Raw genomic sequence first — 22,194 nt, 5'->3', positions numbered from 1 at the left:
AGTATGATGAAAATGTGGGATATTTATATTGCCTCTTATTTTCTGCACTTATTCATCAGTGACAATTTTAAAATAGCAACTTCATCATGAAAACCTTCATCAAGCACTGTAGTAACTATGTGATAAAACAATGAGATGGTAAGTGTGTTAATAAATGCATTGAATGGGATCAACAGCCCTTCCTTATTCATTGGCAGACATGTAGAATAGGAGCCTGATGATGAAGAGGCATGAGAGAAATCCAAATTTTAAAAACAACCAAAATTCCAAAAACTCCCAAAAAATTCTACAAAAGAGCTACAAATGTAGAAATAAAATTTGTCTTGAAATTTAGTTTGAGTTTACTTTGCTTTTTTCTCCTATGGAATTTTTATTTAGATTATAGCTTCTCCTCCATTATTCTCTCATGTGTTTCCCTCTACATATATATGCGTGCATGTATAAAAAGCGTATAAATATGTATACAAATACATGTATGTATAAATGCAATATATATGTTTGTGTGCATATACATATACAAGCATGCATACACATACATACATATAGGACTTCTGGACATAGCATTATAATTAGCTACAGATCTTACTATATGGATCTGAATAATGGACAGCTTAGTTGATGGGTTGACATAGCATTTATTTTATGACCACCCAGAGTCCAGACAGGCTTCACCTTTAACCACTCATTTGCCCATGCTTTGCTCCACGGTATTAGAAAAGCAATATTTCGCCTCACCTACTAGACACTTTAAGCATGTCAGACATAGCTTAGTCACCTTTTGTTAAATAAATTGAGTTTGAAGCCTGTGTCACATTTTCAGGTCTTAACACTTCCCTTTTGTTGTGTACAAAGGTCTTCTCAGAGTCTTTTTCTATTTGCCTCTTGAGCTCACTATTTCATTCGGGCAGTTACAAACCTAGTGTTCTCACAGAAATTCTTCTGCCTTGTCTTCCCACAGATCAGGGTGGTATATTTGGAAATATAGGCTGAATAATAATTCAAAATCTTAGCCGGCATGGAGGCACACACCTTTAGTCCCAGCACTCAAGAGGCAGAGGTAGGAGGATCTCTGTGAGTTCACGGCCACCTTGAGACTACATAGTGAATTCCAGGTCATCCTGAGCTGAAGGGAGACTCTGCCTCAAAAACCAAAACAAAAACATTTAAAACCTTACAGTGATGTTTTAATTAAACCTAATTTGATTTTCATGGAACTTAATTAGAATAAATTTGTGAATCATTTTATAGAGACCAGCAAGAATATTATTATAGCAATCATGCAGAAAATTATGAAAATATGGTCTGAAGGAATTTCTTAGCACTTAAGGTGTTTGCCTGTAAAATCAAAGGACCCAGGTTCGATTCCCCAGGACCCTCGTTAGCCAGATGCACAAGGAGTTGCATATGTCTGGAGTTTGTTTGCAGTGGCTGGAGGACCTGGCATGCCCATTCTCTCTCTCTCTCTCCCTCCCTCTTTCTCTATCAAAAAAAAAACAAATAAAATGTTAAAAAAAGAAAATTAGGAAAACAATATATTGATATTTATAAATGGTAAAATTATGTTTTGAAAATAGCCAATACAATATCTGTAGGAATAATTTTCAATATTGTATGTCCTATTTTACAATTAGTCATTAAGCTGTACCAAGAGGTCTAAATTAAGTCAAGTTTCTCATTTCAGCCCAGTTGTCCTAAGACTGAAGTTATATCAGTAAAAACCCACAACTATTTTTCATTAATCTGTTTGGTGTGCTGCAATGGCACTATAGAAGGACTGTTATGTTGGACGGTTGGTCCATAAAGGCTAAAATAGTTGCTGCCTGTTCTTCAACAGAATAAAAAGAAAACAAACTGTTTGGTTACATGTTTATTAAAATATAATTTGGGGACAAATTTGTTTCTGATTCATGTGAAGAAGATGAAAGACTAGGCAGTGGTAGAAGATAGTGTAAATAGGTGCCTATTTGGTTTATATTATACCTTAATAGTGAAGAGGAAATCAGAAATATTCAGTGAAACCTAGAAAACCCTCCAAATTTTATTTGATGATATAATTCATTTTCCAGATAAATTAAGTAGAAAAAATGTTTTAAAAGTTTGACATCTATTACCATGCACTTTAACTTCTCTTAACAGTATAGACAGCATGCTTGCTCAAAGAACTGTGAAAATCCTGGTCCATTGCAGTGTCTGTTTTAGATACACCAATATAACATTTTAGTCACTGACATGCACAGTTATGTAGTAAATTCAATTCCTTTTTCTTTTGGAAATGAAGAATAATATTCTATTTAAGATAATGCAAAGCAGTATTCCTTAAGAAATACTGTAAATATAAGGTCATTGCTTAGACAAATCACTGGTCACTTGAGCTGGGCTTAGACTGATGTCTACCACTCACAGTCATTGATTTTTACACTAACGGGTAGTACAGCTGCTCTTTCTCTTGCTATCTATAATGAAATATGGCCTATAACAGGTAGAACTTGGCCTTCTCATTTCAGCAATGAAATTGTTTTTATTCTGTTTTTATGTTCATTAGTTCTTGCAATTCTGAAAATTAGCTTGAATTTTCAAGTTCCTTTTAACCTACAAACGTAATATTTAAAAATTTATATGGCACTTAAAATAATTTAAACTTTTGTGTATCTATGTGTTTGTGTAGTGTGATGTGTGTGTGGGAGTTGGGTGTCATGGAGTATGTGGCATAAGTACATGTATGTAGCTATATGGTTCTCTAATGCTCACCTGTGGCAAGGTACACTTGGCTGAAATGGTAGCAGTGGCACACTGGGCTTCTAGCTCCATCTTTCTTTTACACATTCTTATTGGAGCCACAGAACCTTATTAATCTCGGAGACTACCATTTGTTCACAAGCTCCCATGATTCTTGGGTCTTTCCTCCTCTTTGGGACTAGGGTTACAAACGTGTGTAGTCAAATCAGCTGTTTAAGTGGGTCTCTCGGATCAGACATGAGCTTAGGCTGTCATGCTTGCATAGGATATGCTCTTAACTGCTGTGTCATCTCTCCCTCTCAAGCCTTTAAAATCATCTTTAATACCTCTGTTGATTCACATTTTAGGAATTGCTAACCCAGTGCAAAAGTTTCTCTATCCATTGAAATATTTAAATGGAGGCTTCAGTGACCTGTTTAGAGGTCCCTGACTTTTTGTTACAACACAAGGCTGTTTATTGTGTTTTTCTAGAAGTGTTTAATATTATTTATTCAATATTTGTTATAGAGGAATAAAAAACAAAAGGTGTATTTTACCATACATATTGTTGGGAATTTACAAAACAAACTTACATTCATTAAGATATACTAAGGTAATGATAAATAGAAAACATAAGAATATTCATGAAAATGTTTCGATAGCAGGCAGCTGACACCTCTGATTCCAGGTGCACTGCCATTCTATCTTCAAACATGATCACGAGAGCTGCCTAAACGATGGAGTAAAAGGAGATCTGTGCTGTAATCTACAAACATATCCAACTAGGTAAATGCATCAAAGTCAGCAGCAAATTGCCTCTCATGACATTGAGTACATATGCCATTCTTTTTTACAATCACATCGTAAATACTAATAGTCATCATTAATAATAACACAAGTAGTAATATTCAAAGTAAGTTATATAATATTAACTTAGAATCATTTTTATGTATTATTCATTTCACATGTAAGAATACTTATATTTTCTATGTAGAAAAAGTTTTCCATAATGAAATAATGTGGGATTATATATTAGTCTCCTTAGGTTTTAATAAAAGACTTTGAGAATATGCTCAAAGTATATTAAATATGCCCATATAAAAATGATATAAATCTTGAAGGTATACATTTAAGTTTTTAACAACATGTTTTAGAATTTATATTATATTTTAGCTTTAAATTGCTTCTTGTTTAGCCCCAGAATATTTTTCTATCTTTGAGGAATAATTAACTCATGAAAAATAGTTATTTCTCAGAAACTAAAAAGAATTCAAACTATTGTATTTGCATAGAAATGAGAAAATGTGAAGTCAACGTATTTAATAGAAAGATGTTGTAAATAACCTGCATGTAGGGCAGCTTTACATATAAAATAATAATCATAGTTTAAAAGTGTATGAAATATTCAAATAATTTAAAGGTATACAGTAATCTTAATACAATTATCATGTTTTTTTAAATTACTTCAAACATCCATTTGTTTCCTAGGGATAATGTAATTATATTTTATCACCATTATTTTCTCTATTTCAGTTGCATGTGTTGCTTTAATCAGTCTTTCATTCATCATTTTTATTTATTGTAATGGATATCACTTAGTTTTCACAATCTGGTTTAAAGTACAAGAAATCAAACTTGCCTAATATTAATATACTTTGTCTTTTATTTATCCCTGGAATAGATCACCTTTTTTTGTTTTCAAACCAGTGACATAAAAATTACATTTGGATACTGGAAAATTGTCAAGTATGGAGAAAGAGAAAAAGAAAAAGAAAAAGAGAGAGAGAAATAAACAGATAGAGAGTGAATATACACCAATGCAAAAACAAAATAGATGTCAAATGTTTTACCATGGTTGCATCAATTAATTAGGCACTTGTTTTAAGGTAATATAATTATCATTATTTTTTGTTTTTGTTTTCATAGAATTTGAATCTAGGGTCTTGTGTATCTTAGCCAAGCAATATTCCACCAAATTATATCTTCAGGATCCTGTTTTCTTTGAATCAGTCTCATTAAATTGCCTTTGACCTAACTCTATAGCCTAAGGTGGACCTGAATTTGAGCTCCTTTTGCCTCAGTCTTTTGAGTAGCTAGGATTATAATCATGAACCACCAGGCTCAGTTAACAATAATTAATTTTTTAACATTTTAATTTTTAATTAATTTATTTGAAAAAGAAAGAAAGAGGGAGAGAGAGAGAAACATAGAGAGAGAATGGGCATACCAGGGCCTCTAGTCACTACAAACGAACCCTAGATGGGTGTGCCCCTTGTGCATCTGGCAAACATGGATCCTGAGAATTGAACCTGGATCCTTTGGCTCTATAGGCAAATGCCTTACCCACTAAGCAATCCCTCTAGCCCAACAATGATTCATTTTATGTTAGCTTAGGTAGGCTGTGTTATCCCATTATAGCAAATACTAATCTAGATTTTGAAGTGAAATTATAATCACTGAATCAGTATATGTATTACTTTCTCATTGCTGGGACAAAAATAGTTGACCACAAGCAGCTTAGGAAAGGTAATGGTTTATTTCTGACTTACAGTTTCCAGAGGAAATTTTATTATCATATCAGTAGGGAGGAAGTAGAAACAAGCAACCCTGGGTGATGACACTTCAAGGCCAGCCCCCATGACACACTTCCTTTGGCAAGGTGCCACCACCTAAAAGTCATATGGCCTTCAAAAACAGTACTACCCACTGGAGATTTAGTATTTATCACATTAGTCTTTAGGGTACATTTTGCATTCAAACCACTAAAGTGAACTATGAGAAAAAAGTGGCTACTCTATTCAGTGCAAGAGGGCCTCTTCCAGTGACTTGTAGGCCTTAAGAGAAGTGAGGTTTCCTATGCAAAAGAACTTTAGCTTCATGAAAAGAATAAAATAATCCATCCAGGGTTTCCAGCCTGCTAGCCTGCCTGATGGCCTTTGGACTCATAACTGAAACTTCAGCTCTTGCCTGTTTTTCTCAGAGTAGTCAGCTGTACTGGCCAGTCTCAGTTCTGTCAGCAAATTCCATAAAGGTCTAGCCATTCTTCTATTTTCCTTTCTATAATTCCACATAAATATCTCAACCAATTTTCCAAACATTTTCATTTAAATCTCAGAGTTTATAATGGAAGCGTTTACATGTGATATTATTAAATGTAATAAAAGTGACAGAATTTTGGCATAATTTTCACAAGTTAAAGCATGGGGAAATATAAGAAATAGGTTGGACATAAATTAGATAAAGTTCATAAATGATTGACTAAAAAGAAACTACAAAGAGACTGTTAAGAAAAATAAAATCTGAAAATAAATAAAATTACTAGCTCTCATAATTGCAAATAGTCTAAAATTTTGCTCTAAAATTGTAAGGAAGGAGGTGTGGGGTTTTTTATGGGACTATGACTACATTGGAAAACATATAACAAAAACAAAAATCAGAAGCCCACTGAATTTTATCCTGTCAGATATTAAATAAATTGGTAAAAAATGTAATGTAATACAACTTGTTTTCAAAAATACCACCCTGGCTCCAGCTGAAACCACAGAGAAATTGGGGAAACGGCAAAAGTTCTGCTCTCTTGGTGAATCTGATATCAATTCAAGGGTGAAGGGGATAGACACTGAGGACCCTCAACACCTACCAACCAGAGATCCAGAGGTTCATTCTTCCATACCCATCACTGAAGCAGACTTAAAATGCTCTCAGCCTGGCTCAGGGAATTTTGTGGAAGAGGGGGCAGAAAGAATGTTAGAGCCACAAGTTGGGACATTTTGCACAAAGATATTGCCTCTTCCCCATGACCAACTGCTGCCTGGATAATGCACAACTCAAAATCCCCATGGGTTTGACCTGCATCCCCAATGAGGAAAGCCTTTTTAGAAAAGGGGCAGGGAGTAGGGGAAGGATTTCATTAGATATGGACATATTTAGAATATAAACAACCAACATGTGGTGTTTATATACTAAATATGTCCATTTCTAATAAAGGAATTAAAAGGTACTTATTTACAACTCTTTTTCACAAAATATGCATTAACTAATGCATACAGTATAGTTAAATTTAAATTAATCAGGTTTATTTGTTACAACACTTATTTTTATTGTGTGTTTGTGTGTGAATGTGTATGCACTAATGTGTTTGCATGCATGCCGCGTGGGTAGGCCAAAGGTCAACCTCAGTGACCTCACTTTCCACCTTGTTGTGATACAGAGACTCTCGTTGCTATTTCCAGGCTTTTTGGCTAGCAAGCTTCCAGGAAGTTATCCTGAACACTCAATATCTGTATAAGTACCCTGGGATTACAGATGACTGCTACAGTGTCTGAACACTCAATATCTGTATAAGTACCCTGGGATTACAGATGACTGCTACAGTGTCTGGCTTTGTCAGACATAGGCAGGACATTGGGCCCTGGGTTAATGCAACCCTAAGCTGTCTGACACGAAGGCCCCAGGCTATGGACAGGTCACAGTAGACTGAAACGCTGGTCATATTTTGGGGACCAGACCAGCACGGGAGCTCCTCCCCCCCATTCTTGGAGGTTGTAGTGAGCCAGGATCCTCTCACCATTCTTGGAGGTGTCATTGAGCCTGGATCCCTGGACAAAATCTCAGACCCCAATATCAGCAGGAAATAAGGCCACTCCCTCTCCAAGCACAGGAAATCTGGACATTCAGATAAGACTTAGGCTTTGCCCATAACTCTGTAACCCTTGGACAGTTGCCTAGGAAACTCCTTATATGGTATCAGCCTGCAACCTTTGCACAGCCCATCCCGCTGTACCATGTACCTTCCCTTTACCATTGCCTATGTGGTGGAATATATGTCCCTATATGCTAATTAGGCACCAGTAAGTAACCTTGTACATCCAATCCCCTTAAGACCCTCAACTGCTTATGAACCCATTTCCTTTTTGATTAAAGCGAGCTGTTCGCAGAGACTGTCTCCCGAAAGTGAATCTTTCCTCATCATGCTCACCACCACGGTGGCCTGGACACCTTTGGGGGACTTGGGAGGACCCAGGAACCTGCACATAGGTTCTGGAGATCCAAACTCATGTACACATGAGTTTGCACGGTAAGTGCTTTATCCATTGAGACCAGGAAATATATTTTAAATAATTCTGTACTTCAATTTCTAATGTGGCCAGTATAACCCTACTATTTTATGACAATTGGACAACTGTAACAAAGTGACAGGTAGAGTTACTTAACAGCAAATGTATTTCTCCCAGCTAGCCTGGATTCAATCCTAAGTAGAGTAAAACACTTCCATCCCCACACCCCCTCTATACAATTTCAGATACCATGTGTTCTATTACACACTCATTTCCTTAAAGAAACAATTTTTATTCCATCTCACCATCCTTATATTACTAATTTTCTTCATTGCTATAAAAAATATGCCTGTAATCCCCATTGAGGAGGGTCCCTTGAGGGGGTGGTGCAGGGATGAGGGAAAGAATGGTACCAACATGCATGGAAAAAGAAAGTTTTTTAACAAAAAAAGATTTGTTCTTGCCAAACATTTGAGCGTACAGTCCATCGTGGAGGGGAGTCACTGCAGGAGCTTGAGGCAGCTGGTCTCGTTGCATTCACAGTTAGGACTCACGTCCACATTTAGAGTTGGTCTTCCAGCTTCAATTAACACAATCTAAATTCTATTTCACTGGCATTCCCAGAGGTCTGTTTCCATGGAAACTCAGAATTCCATAAGTAATAATAACCAATAATAATAATAATAATAAAGACTAAGTAGCATCACTTCACCCTTCATCAATTTGACCCAGAAACACGTTACTTTCAAGCTATGACCTTATACACTTAGTCCCATATGTTCATGGACATCTCATAACACAAAATGCGTTCAGTCCAATTACAAAAGTAGCCATAGCCTTTTAGTCCCAACACTATTAAAAGTGAAAGCATGCAGTCTCTTCTGAGACTGAGGCAAATATCTTAATCATAAATTCTTACAACGTCAAAACATAACTCAATACTTCTCACTTACAGTGGCATAGAGTAAATTTTCCCACTGCAAAGTAACAATGAGGGTTATAGTAAGGAAAGATAAGAGCAACATACAAACAAAACCTGCCAGGCGACACGCACAATCCCTTTGCTCATTGTCCCACTTACGGGCTTTGTACTGGTCCAGAAGGGACTTGAGAACCCCCATTCTCCTCATATGCTGACTAAACCACATACAGCTTCTTCTTGGGCCAGCCCCACTGTGTGCTTCCATCTTTGCTGGGCATGTGTCTTATGCTTCTGTCATCTCCAACATCCAACAAGTCTTTATTGCAATTTAGGATCCCCCTTCACAGAAGGCTGTGGTAACCTATCAGGCTCTCCTGGCAGGGAACCTTTGTGCAAGCCTACCTGACTCCCTGGTTCCCCTTACCCCCACAACTGGAACCACCTCTTGAATATATTATGTGTGTAAAACAAACATCACATAGATAGGGTCTCCAGCTCTGCTGTCAGCTTTGGAGCAAGCCTGGTTCCCTTACATCACAGTTGCTTTGGCTTTGGCCTGCCTTCATCCCATTCTCTCCAGGGACCTTCTTTTCAGATGCTCCCTCCATGCTCCTGTTGAGGATTCAGTCTTTCAGTTTATCTTTAGGGATCAAGTTTTCTATGGTACCAGTTCATTTTAGGTTTAGTTTTGTGTTGATTTCCCACTTCCCTCTTCCACTCCCTCTAAGTCTTTCCATACCTATTATGTGGGCCTGGGCCCATGTTAGGACCTGCAGGTGAGTGAAACCATGCAGAGACTGTCTTTCTTTGATTGTGTGAGTTTGCTGAGTATTATCCATTCTAAGTCTGTCCATTTTTCTACATATTTCATTGTGTTGTTTTATTCTTACTGCTGAGCAGAATTCCATTGTGTAAATATACCATCATTTCATTATCCATTCATCCAATGATGGGCACCTGGGTTGATTTCAGTTCCTAGTTATTATGAATCCTAAAATTTCTTCCATTAGGAAAAGAGGCTCAGGTCTTATATTGAGGTCTTTATTCCATTTGAACTTTATTTTTGTGGATGGTGAGATGTGTGGTTCTAGTTTCACTTTTCTACATATGATCATCCAGTTTGTCCAGCACCATTTGATGAAGATGCTGTCTTTTCTCCAGTCTACCTTACTGGTACCTTTCTCAAAGATCAAGTAGGTGTATTTACTTGACCTTAATTCTGGGTCTTCAATTCTGTTCTGTTGGTCTATATTTCTGCTTTTATGCATGTACCATGCTGTTTTTGTTACTATAGCCTTGAAATATAGCTGTAGATCAAGTATAATGATAACTCCAGAGGTGTTTCTTTTGCTGAGAATGTGTTTAGATATCTGAGACCTACTGCCATTTCATATGAAGCTTGGGATTATTTTTCTGTCTCTATGAAGTATTATGCTAGAATTTTTATTGGCATTGCAGTAAATCTGTATATTGCTTCTAGTAGGATTTCCCTTTTCACAATATTAATTCTACCTGTCTAGGAGCATAGGAACTCTTTCCATCTTCTCATGTCCTACTCAATTTCATTCTTGAGTGTTTTTATGTTTGCATTATGTAGATCTTTTATATGCTTAGTGCTATTCCAAGGTATTTATTCATTGTTGCTACTGGAAATGAGACAGCCTCATTAATTTCTTTCTGTGTATATTTTTCTTTTGTATATGGAAATGTTTTCAATTATACTTCCCTTTAACATTTATGATGTCAAAATGAGTCTACATCCCAAAGCTTTTTTGTCTTTTATTATGGTAACACTTAAAATTTTACCTTTATAACCATCAGGAATGTGTCATGAGTTAATATTTTAAGTAGATTGGGTGTTTGCTTGCTTATTTTGCTCTTGATTATGGATATTTAAGTTTTTTGGCCCAATTAAAATATAGTGGATAAACTTTTTAAAATTAATTGCCTTTTCTATTTTGTCAGAAACAGTTTTACATGTTTGCAACTGTTTCTGGGTTCTCATATTCTGTTGATTTGTGTCCATCTCTAACCAATTGTACTTTCTCAAACTCTTTAGCTAAGTAGTTTGCCTTAATATCAGGTAAAATGATGTCTTCTGCTTTACTTTTTTTTTTTATCAATTCTGTTATAGTTATTCTAAATTCTATTCTTTTTTAGGTAAAGTTTACAATGAGATTGCTTAGAAGAAAGGAAACTTAACAAGGATTTTAATAAACATTGAGTCTATCAATCTATAAATATACTGTATTTCTTTATATTAATAATAATTTATTTCAGCACTTGTAATTTTAAACGTTTCAACAATACTCCTGTTTATTTTTCTACATGCAGGGGTTTCTTTTGTTTTGAGAAATTCTGGAAAACAAAACAATGTGCAAGTTTGGCTTACGTATGTTTATCTTTAGTATATATAACTGCTATCACTTTCTATGTAGTCCTCATATTGAACCTCATTGAATTCTCCTAGTAATACCTCCTCTTCTTCCTTCTTTCCTCCTTATATTTCTGATTGGTACTGGAAATCTAACATAGGAACTGTATATACAAGGCAAGTGCTATAACCCTGCCTGTATCCCTATGTCTCCTTCACATAGTGAATTACATAGCCTTTAAGACCCATTTTCATTAACAAGGAGGGTCTAATGGGAGGGGGTAGATCACAGATGAGCCTAAATAATGGTACCAAACTGCCTGTATTCACTGAAATGAAAACTAATAAATTAAATTAAAAAAAAAGAACTCAATATAGTCTATCTTTACTATAATGCCTTCCTTACACTTTTTCCTCTTCTTTTTCTCTCCCACCTCTCCATTTTTATTGCCCTGGGTGGAATTCAAAGTATTTTCCTGAGTAAGAGTATACATTATTATTTAGAGAGAATTAAATAGGCACTGGCCCCCTTGTAGCCCATGATTGGTGGGAGCTTCACAGTGGAAAGTGGGCTCATTTATTGGATATGGTTCTGGTTTGTTTCCCAGCTTCAGGTATGTGTTCCATTCTACTGAGTGGATCTGTCAGCCAAATAAAGAGCAGTTGGTTACCCAGTATGGCTGTGTGCCACTATTGCACTTGTGTGAGCATCACATCAGGCTGATTGCAGATGAGTAGCTTAGACCATGAGTTGCTTGGACAGATGTTGGTCATTTTCCCCTAGTTGCTCATGTATCATCTTCTGGCACTAGATGAGCTAACTTTCTGGGTCTGACTCTCTTTCAGATTCCAGCCAGGTCACTCCATGTTCCATAACAACAGCATATGGTGTCTTCAGCAATAGGGTCTTACCACTAACATTTGGTAGGCCATGAAGTAGATAGAATTCTGTCTTCTTTTGGAAAACATTGTAGGTTTCTCTGATCAACATCTCATTATGGTTGCTAACCACGTGCTGGTATTGGGAGTTACAGGCCAGCACCAAGGAAAAGAAGGAAGATAAAGATAGGTAATATAAAAGAAATAGCAAAAAGAGAGAGGAAAGGGAGAAGGAGAGGGAGAGGGAGAGGGAGAGGGAGAAGGGGAGAGAGAGAGAGAGAGAGAGAGAGAGAGAGAGAGAGAGAGAGAGAGAGAGAGAGAGAGAGAGAGAGAGGAACAGGAGAAGATTAAGTTTAGTCTTCATCCAACCCTCTCCGGGACCCTGTGATTCAGGTATTCCCTCTAAGGGCCTGATGAAGGTTCAACCATTTAGTCTGACTTTTAGGATGTAGAATTTTATGCTAACATAGCCATTTGGGTCCAGTTTTGGATCCCCCAACCCCAGCCTTATCCTCCCCTCCCACCTCACCTTCCCTTTTGTCCAGCCCTCAAGATGCTTACTAGGCATATTAGCATCTTGGGCTGATTCAGGTTAGGAGCCACAGATGAGATAGACCACATGCCGATTATATTTCTTGATTGGATGAGTTTGCTGAGAATGTTCTGTTCCATATTCAACCATTTTTCTTCAAATTTCATTGTGTCATTTTTTCTTATTGCTTTGCAGAATTCCATCATGTAGATAAACCACATCTTGGTTATCCATACATCTAATGATGTATGCTTATTACAAATTGTTTAACACTTTCTGATGCTTAAGTTAAAAAAAGTAAAACTAAAGGCAAAGTTTTTATATGAAACATAATAGACACAGGAAAGGATATTACTAATCAGATATGTATCCTATAATCAAATGCTGAAAGATTATGAGTGTTTAAACAAAATACATTGTAATTAAAATGATGTCTGCAAGACAGGCTTGGTGGCTTATGCCTTTAACCTCAACATACTGTGAGGCTGAGGTAGGAGGCTCACTGTGATTTTGAGGTCAGCCAGTGCTAGAAGCTGATACTGCCCCAATAAATAAATAAATAAATAAATAAATAAATAAATAAATAAATAAACAAACAAATAAATAGCATGATATCTGCAGCATAGGCTTGATAGGGGAACTTCTGGAGAATAGATACTCAATGTAATTTAAAAGGTTCTAGGCTTTAGAAAAGGGGCATATAATTACTCAAAAAAGAAAAGTGACATTAATTAACTAATTGTATTGTTATTATTTTAAACTGTGGAAAATTCTGAATAATCCACACAACTCTCTCTTAATTTGAAGGGTTAATTTTATGAAGTTAAACTTTGCTCTATTTAACCCTTTGTTCTCTGTGCATGTGCTGTCAAACCAGCTTCAAAACAACTTAATTGTTCACCTGTGCCATGACAAATTACACACACAGTTTATGTTGATGGCTTTTATTTTCCCATGTGCATTATAAAGTGGATTTAAAAAAATATGTAGAAAAAAATAGCACCTTAAACAAAGTTATTTTGCATGATAAGATAAATAAGGTAAATATAATCTATCATCATTTATTTCACCACTAAGAAATTTCTTGGTAATCACCAATCTATTAAAATAATATCTGAGGGCTGGAGAGATGGCTTAGTGGTTAAGTGCTTGCCTGTGAAGCCTAAGGACCCCGGTTTGAGGCTCGGTTCCCCAGGTCCCACGTTAGCCAGATGCACAAGGGGGTGCACGCATCTGGAGTTCGTTTGCAGAGGCTGGAAGCCCTGGCGCGCCCATTCTCTCTCTCTCCCTCTATCTGTCTTTCTCTCTGTGTCTCTCGCTCTCGAACAAATAAATAAATAAATAAATTTAAAATAATATCTGAGTTTATAGATATTACTACTCTATAAACTTTGCTTATTTATTATTAACTAATGTGGAATTATATCATTTTGAGTTAAAATATTTTTAATTATGTCTGAGAAGTTATTGATAATCTTAATGCTTCATTTTGATTAATCTTATAGTCATTCCAGTTTAAGGGAACTTGCTCTTCCATCATTTTATATGAGAATTACAATGGACTACTGCATTATATGTTTTTACTAACATGAAGAAAATAAATAATATAAACAAATAGGGGTATTATGGGACCTCTCTTGTGTATTCTAAGATAATTCTGCTTTGCTTCTTGTTTTCTATTACCTTATAGTTTGAATTCATTCTTAAAGGAAGGATAAAATCGCAACATGCACTCCCATTGAGGCACGAATTGGCTCCATCCCTGTTTCAGCACCCTTTTATGAAGCCAGTACACTGGCCACACAATCTTTTTTTTTTCTTTTTTGGTTCATATCAACTAGCTTTCAACTTAGGTCTTCTTCACAATTTCTCCCTGAATATAAATAAAAACATGAATGAATTTCACTTTTCTACTGCTAAAAGCCATTTTTCAATTAAAATTCAGTGGCAGGCTGGAGAGATGGCTTAGCAGTTAAGGCCTTTGCCTGCAAAGCCAAAGGATCCTGGTTCGATTCCCCAGGACCCACGTGAGCCAGATGTACAAGGAGGCACATGCATCTGGAGTTTGCTTGCTGTGGCTGGATACCCTGGCATGCCCATTCTCTCTCTCTGTCTCTCAATAAATAAGCAAATAAATGAAATGTATTTAAAATTCAGTGGCATTATATAAAGCAATAATATATATAAGTAAATTTATATAATCACAAACTAAAGGAAAATATGCATCAGAGTGATATGTATTGTCTAACATAATTATCTATCTTTGAAATAATTTTCCATATATTATCTTGAATATAGAAAGGGAAATAATTGAAACAATGGCATTGAGTATACTTATATAAATATAATTATTTCAGCATGTCTTCATGTCTATTGTACATGTCATCTAGTAAATGTGAATATAACATTAGCAGTTCAAAATTTCGGTAATATTTGCACTTTCTTTGAGTTTTGCACATTGTTTGGGTTACATTTCAAACTGGATTTTGTCCTCTGTTCATGATTTGACAACTAAAATATCAAGACACACAGATCTTTCTGTAGTTCCCAGTAGCAAGTAAAAGATAGTAACTTGCCTAATCAGAAGAATATGACACTGTACATCTTATAGCCTGGTGTAAGGGACTGACAGTGTGGTTGAAAAGTGTTGATATAAGTAGTGGATCAAAATAAACCTGAAGCCACAGAAGTAGCTATCCATTTTGTTTAGTTTTGACAAAAATGTGAAACCATTTTGGAAAGATTCTGCTGTGATTAGTACCATCTGGTATTTTTTGTTATATAAGGATTTGCATAAAATCTATTAAGTTTTCTCTATGGCATGCTTCATTAATAATCTAGAATTGTGGATGGCATACAGTATTTGGCAACAAATGGTAATAAACAGAAATTTTACTTCAAGCTAGAAATACATATTGGAACTAATAATGTAATTTTAGGGAAACTCAGGCTACTGAAAATTCTGTGTATCAATTTCATAACTAATTTGTTCTAATTAAAAGGGTGAGACTTGTATTTACATGCTTTCCTTTGGAATATTAAAGAAAATGAAGTTTCATCAAGAGCTTGGTAGAAAATAATATGTGCTTACATTCTTCCCCCCTCCCACTCACTTCTTTATAAAGTAGTGAATTCATGTGGAATTTCTATTACAGGTGAAAATGAAAGTGTTTGTTAAAAATGCAGGATCTATACAAACACAATAGCTATAAGGCCTTGAGCATAAATCAGTTTGCCTTTTCTTATTTTACCAAGGTATCTTTTATCCCCATATAAACTCTTCCTAGTGTTGGCCTCCTTTGAAATAAAGAATAAGGAAAACATAGTTTAATACTTTAATAGCAGAGTACATTTTCATCATAATACCAATTATTCATATTGATACTTTACTAAATGTAGGGTTATTGCACTGTGAAAATATATTCAACTTTTACTTGAGGTTCTTTGTTTATTAATTGCAGACTTGAACAGTGTTGAGTAGCATCTAAGTGCTTTTTGTTGTTGTTTGTTTCAGCTGGATGCAAATATAGAACTTATAACTGAAGTTTGTGGATCTGTAGGATCTTATAAGCAAATATGCTGGATTTTGCCTCAAAAACTTAGACAGTGTTATTTTCTTTTTTTATTTGTTTTTCAAGGCAGGGTCTCGCTGTAGCCTAGGCTGACCTGGAGTTCACTATGTAGTATCAGGGTGGCCTGGAACTCACGGTGATCCTCCTACCTCTGCTTCCCAAGTGCTGGGATTAAAGGCGTGCGCCACCACGCCCGGCAGACAGTGTTATTTTCTAATCATATTTTTCAGTATGTATGATCATTTTACCATAATTGTTACACGGGATTAATAAGGATCTTATGTGAAATGGGAAATATGCAGCCCATTCCTGGCACAGAAAAAAATAACACAATAACTTCTTGCAATTTTAAAGTATTTGTGTTGTAGTCTATTTCAAACCATGAAGCATTGTGCCTTTGTCAACTATAGTTCAAGAAACCAAATAGAAGTCTTTTTATATTCTTCCTTACATATATACCTTACAATTTCATAACATTAGGGACCTTTATTTTGCTTAGTGTGGCACATTTGTGAGGGGGCATGAGTATTCACGCATAAATGTGCTTTCGGGTATGAATGTGTTTGTGTTGTATTGTCAGACCAATTAGTAATAAAGATAAGTTAGAATGACAAAGAGTTGTCTTTCATTTTTTTGATTTCTAATCAAGCAAGTAGCATTATTTCAACTCATTTATCTTTGCCAGAATTTTTGCTTTTTGCGGAGTCTAAAATGATTTTGCTTTTATTTTTATTGTTTTATCTTTGCATGTGTATCCACTTTAGAACAAAATTGAGAAAAATGGCCTTCATAGACTACCCAGCCAGCCAATCCACACTGTGCATTGAATATCTGCTGTCAGAGACAGCGGATTGATCATCAAGAGACAGTTATGACTCTGACATAATGGTCATGGTTCTTACTGCCACAAAGTCTCAGTGTAGTCAAATCTGGACAAAGAAATGAGCATAATGACACAAAATGGTGTTCATGCAAGTCTATACATTTCAGTTGATAGCAGAGATTACATGGCTTTGGTGGCTGATTTAGAGCCTTCAGTCAATCTCATTCTTTGTATTGATAATAGCTTTTGAGGGAATTCAGTGGAGGGGGCATATAAGAGAGGGAAAAAAGAGAATGGGGGAGGGAACTATGATCATGGTATACTGGATATGTTACTGCTCATAAAAAGGTTTTTTTTTTTTTTTGATTTTTGGATTCGTTTATTTTTTTCACTTTGAGAATTTCATACAGGTATACAGTGGATATGGACTCACTACTCACCCTCTCTCTCTGCTTCTTTTACCTCCCACTAAAACACTTCTTCCCATTACATTTTCAATCTATGCCTGTTTTGTTTATTTTGTTGACCCATGGAATTTAATTAGGATTGCTTACATAATCACATGTGGGAGATTACTTAGATGAAATGGGTGACCTTCTAAGGACAGTGCCTCTCGTAAGAGTCATTAGTTTCCACTACTACTCTGAGAGGTGTGAGGTCACGGACCCTTTTCCCATCTATGTTGAGAAAGTGAAAAGCTCACTTACGTGCAGGAGATTCCATCTGCTATGGGTCCATGAATGTAGCAGATTTGTCATATCCAGAATGTTATTCTGCAACTCCACTCTCAGACATTATACTCTTAAATTCCTTCTGCCCCCTCTCTGGTAAGATTCCCTGAATCTTGGAAGGTGTGGGTTTACCGGTCATGTTTAGGGCTGGGGACAAACTAGTCTCCAACTTTGTTATTTGTGGATGTCATAAAAAGTTTTTTTTTTTTTTTAATTTTTTTATTAGCTTTTTATTCAGCAAATACAGGCAGTTTGGTACCATTATTAGGCTCATCCATGACCTACCCCCTCCCCAATGGCCTCTCCTTGTTGATGTATATGGGTCGTGCATTGTGGAGTTAGCCCAAAGTTATTGGTACGATAAATGTCTCTGCATATCATGACCCAACATGTGGCTCTGACATACTTTCTGCCCTCTCTTCCACAAAATTTCCCTGAGCTATGTTGGGTTCATTTTTGGTCTGCTTCAGTGAGGTGTTGGGGGCCTAAAAAGAACTCATGTAGTAGGGAAATGTCATTTTTTTGAAAATAATATAAGCAGTCACCTAATTGAATTAAATACAGGATAATTCTGAAATGATGAGAAACACTAATATTTTATTCTACATTTTTCCTAAATAAATAATATATTTTTCCAGGATAAATCAGTATAGTATACATTTTGGAATGCTTGTGATAGAGAAATCCACTGAGAATTGACCCCAGGACTGTGACCGAGAACCGTGAACATGATGCGGTGATCCTCTAAAGACAAAGACGTGTGGAGTCATCAAAGTCCAGCTGACGAACCCAGACCTTTCCTTGTAGAACACAGGATTGCAGACACTGCTTATTTTAAAGCCTAGCATTTCACTCAATTTTATTTTCAGAGAATAAATGGATTGTTGGAATGGGAGAGGTTGTTTATCTACATCATATTCACATCACTCAGAATACATGTTTGTATTATTTGTCAATACCTTTTTAGTGTTGAAAAATGTTTCATAAATAAAATCAGCTAGTTAGACCTCAGTTGTTATTGGACATGTATTTTTTTTTTTTATTTTTTACTTTAAAAAATTCACTTATTGGGCTGGAGAGATGGCTTAGCAGTTAAGCGCTTGCCTATGAAGCCTAAGGACCCTGGTTCAAGGCTCGGTTCCCCAGGTCCCACATTAGCCAGATGCACAAGGGGGCACACGCGTCTGGAGTTCGTTTGCAGAGGCTGGAAGCCCTAGCGTGCCCATTCTCTCTCTCTCCCTCTATCTTTCTCTCTGTGTCTGTCGCTCTCAAATAAATAAATAAAAAATTTAAAAACAAATTAAAAAATTCACTTATTTATATGAGAGAGGGAGGGAGAGAGAGAAATAGAGAGCGAAAGAAAGGCAGGGGAGTGGGGAGAATTTGTGTTCCTGGACCTTCTACCACTGCAAACTCCAAATGCATGTGCCACTTTGTGTATCTGGCTTTACATGGTTACTGGAGAATCGAACCAGGCCATCAGGCTTTGCAAGCAAACATCTTTAACTTCTGAACCATCTCTCAGCCCCATTTTGTACTTTTTCTTCATTGACAACCTCCAGACATATACACAATGTACTTTGGTCATAAACCCCTGGCACCACCTTCCTTTGTCCCCATCCCCTCCACTGAAACTACTGTTCTTTTCAATCAGCCCCTCTTGAGTATTGATGGATTGCTTTTCTTGTTTTCTTTTTGCCCTCCCCTGTCCCTCATGACCGCATGTTGATGAGCTCAATATTATGTAAGTTTTGTGCAGGCAATCACAGCTCCTAAGAGTTCATGAATGCAAAGGCTGCATTGTGTCTGAAGCATGGAAGCCCATAGACCTTCTCCCCATCTTTCCCTCGTACATTCTTTCTGCTGCTTCTTCCTCAATGGTCGCCGAGCCTCAGTAGCATGTGACCGAGATGTCTGCTTTTCTCATCAACTTGAATTTTGAGTCTCCCCAGTAGTCACTTCCATCAGAAAAGAGAAGCTTCTCTAACTAAAAGTGAGAATAGCGCTAATATATGGGCATAAATATAGATATTTAGAGGACACTTTGGATATCACAGTACATCCATCTATCCAGATAACAGTAGTAGCTTCCCACCTAGGACTGAAAAATCCAAGCTGAGAGCAGTTGATTATGCCCATAACAGACATGCCATTCTTATACCATTGGGCATATCTTATTTTGCAATTATGGGGTGTATGCATAGGATTTTATATGGGTTCTATTTCTAAACTATGTTTTCAGACTGCACAGTATTTGAAAAATATATGGGTGATTTTTTTTTTTGAAATCCTGTTTTGCATCAATATCTAGAGTTGTGGGTCCCCTTAAAAATAGGCAATTTATTTCTCTATTGCGCATTTGTATTTGTAAGCTCTTATCTAAATTGGAAGTATGTCTATGAATCAGTACGTCTAAGAACTCTCATCTAATTTAAATAAAAAATGTTATCAATTTGTGGGAAGTAATGTGTTCATTATCCCACCTTGACATTTCCTCTGGGATTCACGACATCACTGCTATAGCTGTCGAAATAAAACAAGTGCTTAGGTTTCTTTAAGCCCAAATCAGTTTGGCTTACCTATGAACAACAATGGCTTTTATTTGCAAAGGCCATACCATGATGATCTAATCTTTTAAACCAACCCAAACTAAATTTACAGTATGCCTTTATCATAGATTATTTTCAGAGTGTATTTGAAGAGTATTGTAAATGAAATAGGGAAATATATACAGATTGTGGGTTTTTTTTGTTTGTTTGTTTGTTATTTGTGTGTGTGTATGTGAGAAAGAGAGAGAGAGAGAGAGGTGGGGGGTATTGAGATACAGTCTTGCGCTAGCCCAGGCTGACCTGGAATTTACTTTGTAGACTCAGGGTGGCCTTAAACTCATGACAATCCTCTTCCCTATTCCTCCCGAGTGCTGGGATTAAAGGCGTGTGCCACCACACCAGGCTCAGATTATGTTTTCACTATGAAGTATTTGGGTAGAAGAACTATTAAATAGTGGGCTAGTCTGAAATGGCAACACTGCATCTAGCAGCTTCCTATCAGAGCTCTCTTCGATATTATATCGCTTGAAGTGTGTGAAGACATAAGGAGGTCATTTAACAGTCCTGGAGAAGCTTCTCTATTGTATAAACTAGCCAATTTGACTCATTTATATGATTGTACTGGACTGGACCTCACAAACTCTTGCAAAACAATTGTTAGAGGCTAGGCAGTCCATGTGAGCAAAAGGTCTTAGAATTTTAATCCTCTTTGTAGCTTTGCTCCCTGAAATACCAAACAAGATTATTTACATTATTCACTGGATAGTATTCAGACCTCAGGATAAGAAATAACAATCTTTCTCTTAACTCATGTTAGTGAAATTATTTCAGTAGTATTGAGTTTAGTCTGGAGGCAACTTTTTATGAGTGGGATCGATAGCTTACAGTAAATCTGGCAGCTGTGTATAATTATTAAATAAATCAATAAGTGAGTTAATACAGAGACATTTATAAAAGGTCTGGAAGGCTGATGGTTTAACAAAACCTGTTAGCTGACAATAAGCTTATTTTGGTAGAAAGTCTGCTTATATTTTCATATGCTCTCTTAAAATAAATTACATGCTAGTGTAAAAATATTATTTTATATAAATTATTATTTTGGAAAAGGGCAAAAATGTAAAGTATGCATAAAATTTAGCTGAGATAAGATGATTTCAAAATAAATAGATAACAAAAATAAAAGCCTTAGATGCATGCTGCTGAATTAAACTGATATTTCATTCTTCAAATTCACAGACATAGTTATAAGTATCAGTAATCTGTCCATCTTCAAATATGAGACGAAACTATTCCATAGTGTTCACATCATAGCCATTTTTAAGACTGTGCATAACTGTGCCTAAAATGTCAATAAAAATAAGATTCAGGAAGTTTTTGTAGTTTAATTTTAACCCAGAGCTTATAAGATTTAGCCCAATAAAATTGAGAAAACAAGGAAAATTAAGTTTGTAAAATTGATTTTTTTTTAAAGAACAGAGATTTTCTAGAGCTCAGCAGGTATGTGATGGGATTAAGATATTTTCATAGCTTAAAATATGATTCAGAAAATAGAGAAGCTTTTGACATGAAAGTAGGCATTGTGATTGTCTAGGGAAGCGAGATTGGTTAGTTCAGAATTGAACTTTTTCACGGGGTACTGTCAGGGTGCTCTGGCATTTGAACGCAGATGTTTCTTTATGTGTTTTAAAATTAAATCTGCTGTCCAAAAGCTACCCAGAGATTAATTTCAAGTAAGCATCACTAAGAAGCACACTTAGCCCAGGATCTCTGGTTGGGAATCAAATGAGATTTCAGAGAAGCTACTGTTTCCATATTCACCTCCTCAGAGTAAGCCAATCCAATAGCAATCCTCATGTGCTATGGATTCAAATATGGGCCTAGCACATGTGGAAAAAGGCCACAGAGAAGTCAGTTATCATTATTAGTTTTTGCTGTTCAAAAATATAAATGTCAGAAAATTTGAAAATGAATTTGGCTTACAAAACAAACATATTGACTTCTGTGACTGAAATATCTGAATATTGCTACAGTGGGATATCT

The sequence above is a fragment of the Jaculus jaculus genome, chromosome 13 (genome assembly GCF_020740685.1).
Source record: "Jaculus jaculus isolate mJacJac1 chromosome 13, mJacJac1.mat.Y.cur, whole genome shotgun sequence".
Taxonomy (NCBI): domain Eukaryota; kingdom Metazoa; phylum Chordata; class Mammalia; order Rodentia; family Dipodidae; genus Jaculus; species Jaculus jaculus.
The sequence above is the reverse complement of the archived record's forward strand: the minus strand, read 5'-3'. Positions refer to the sequence as shown.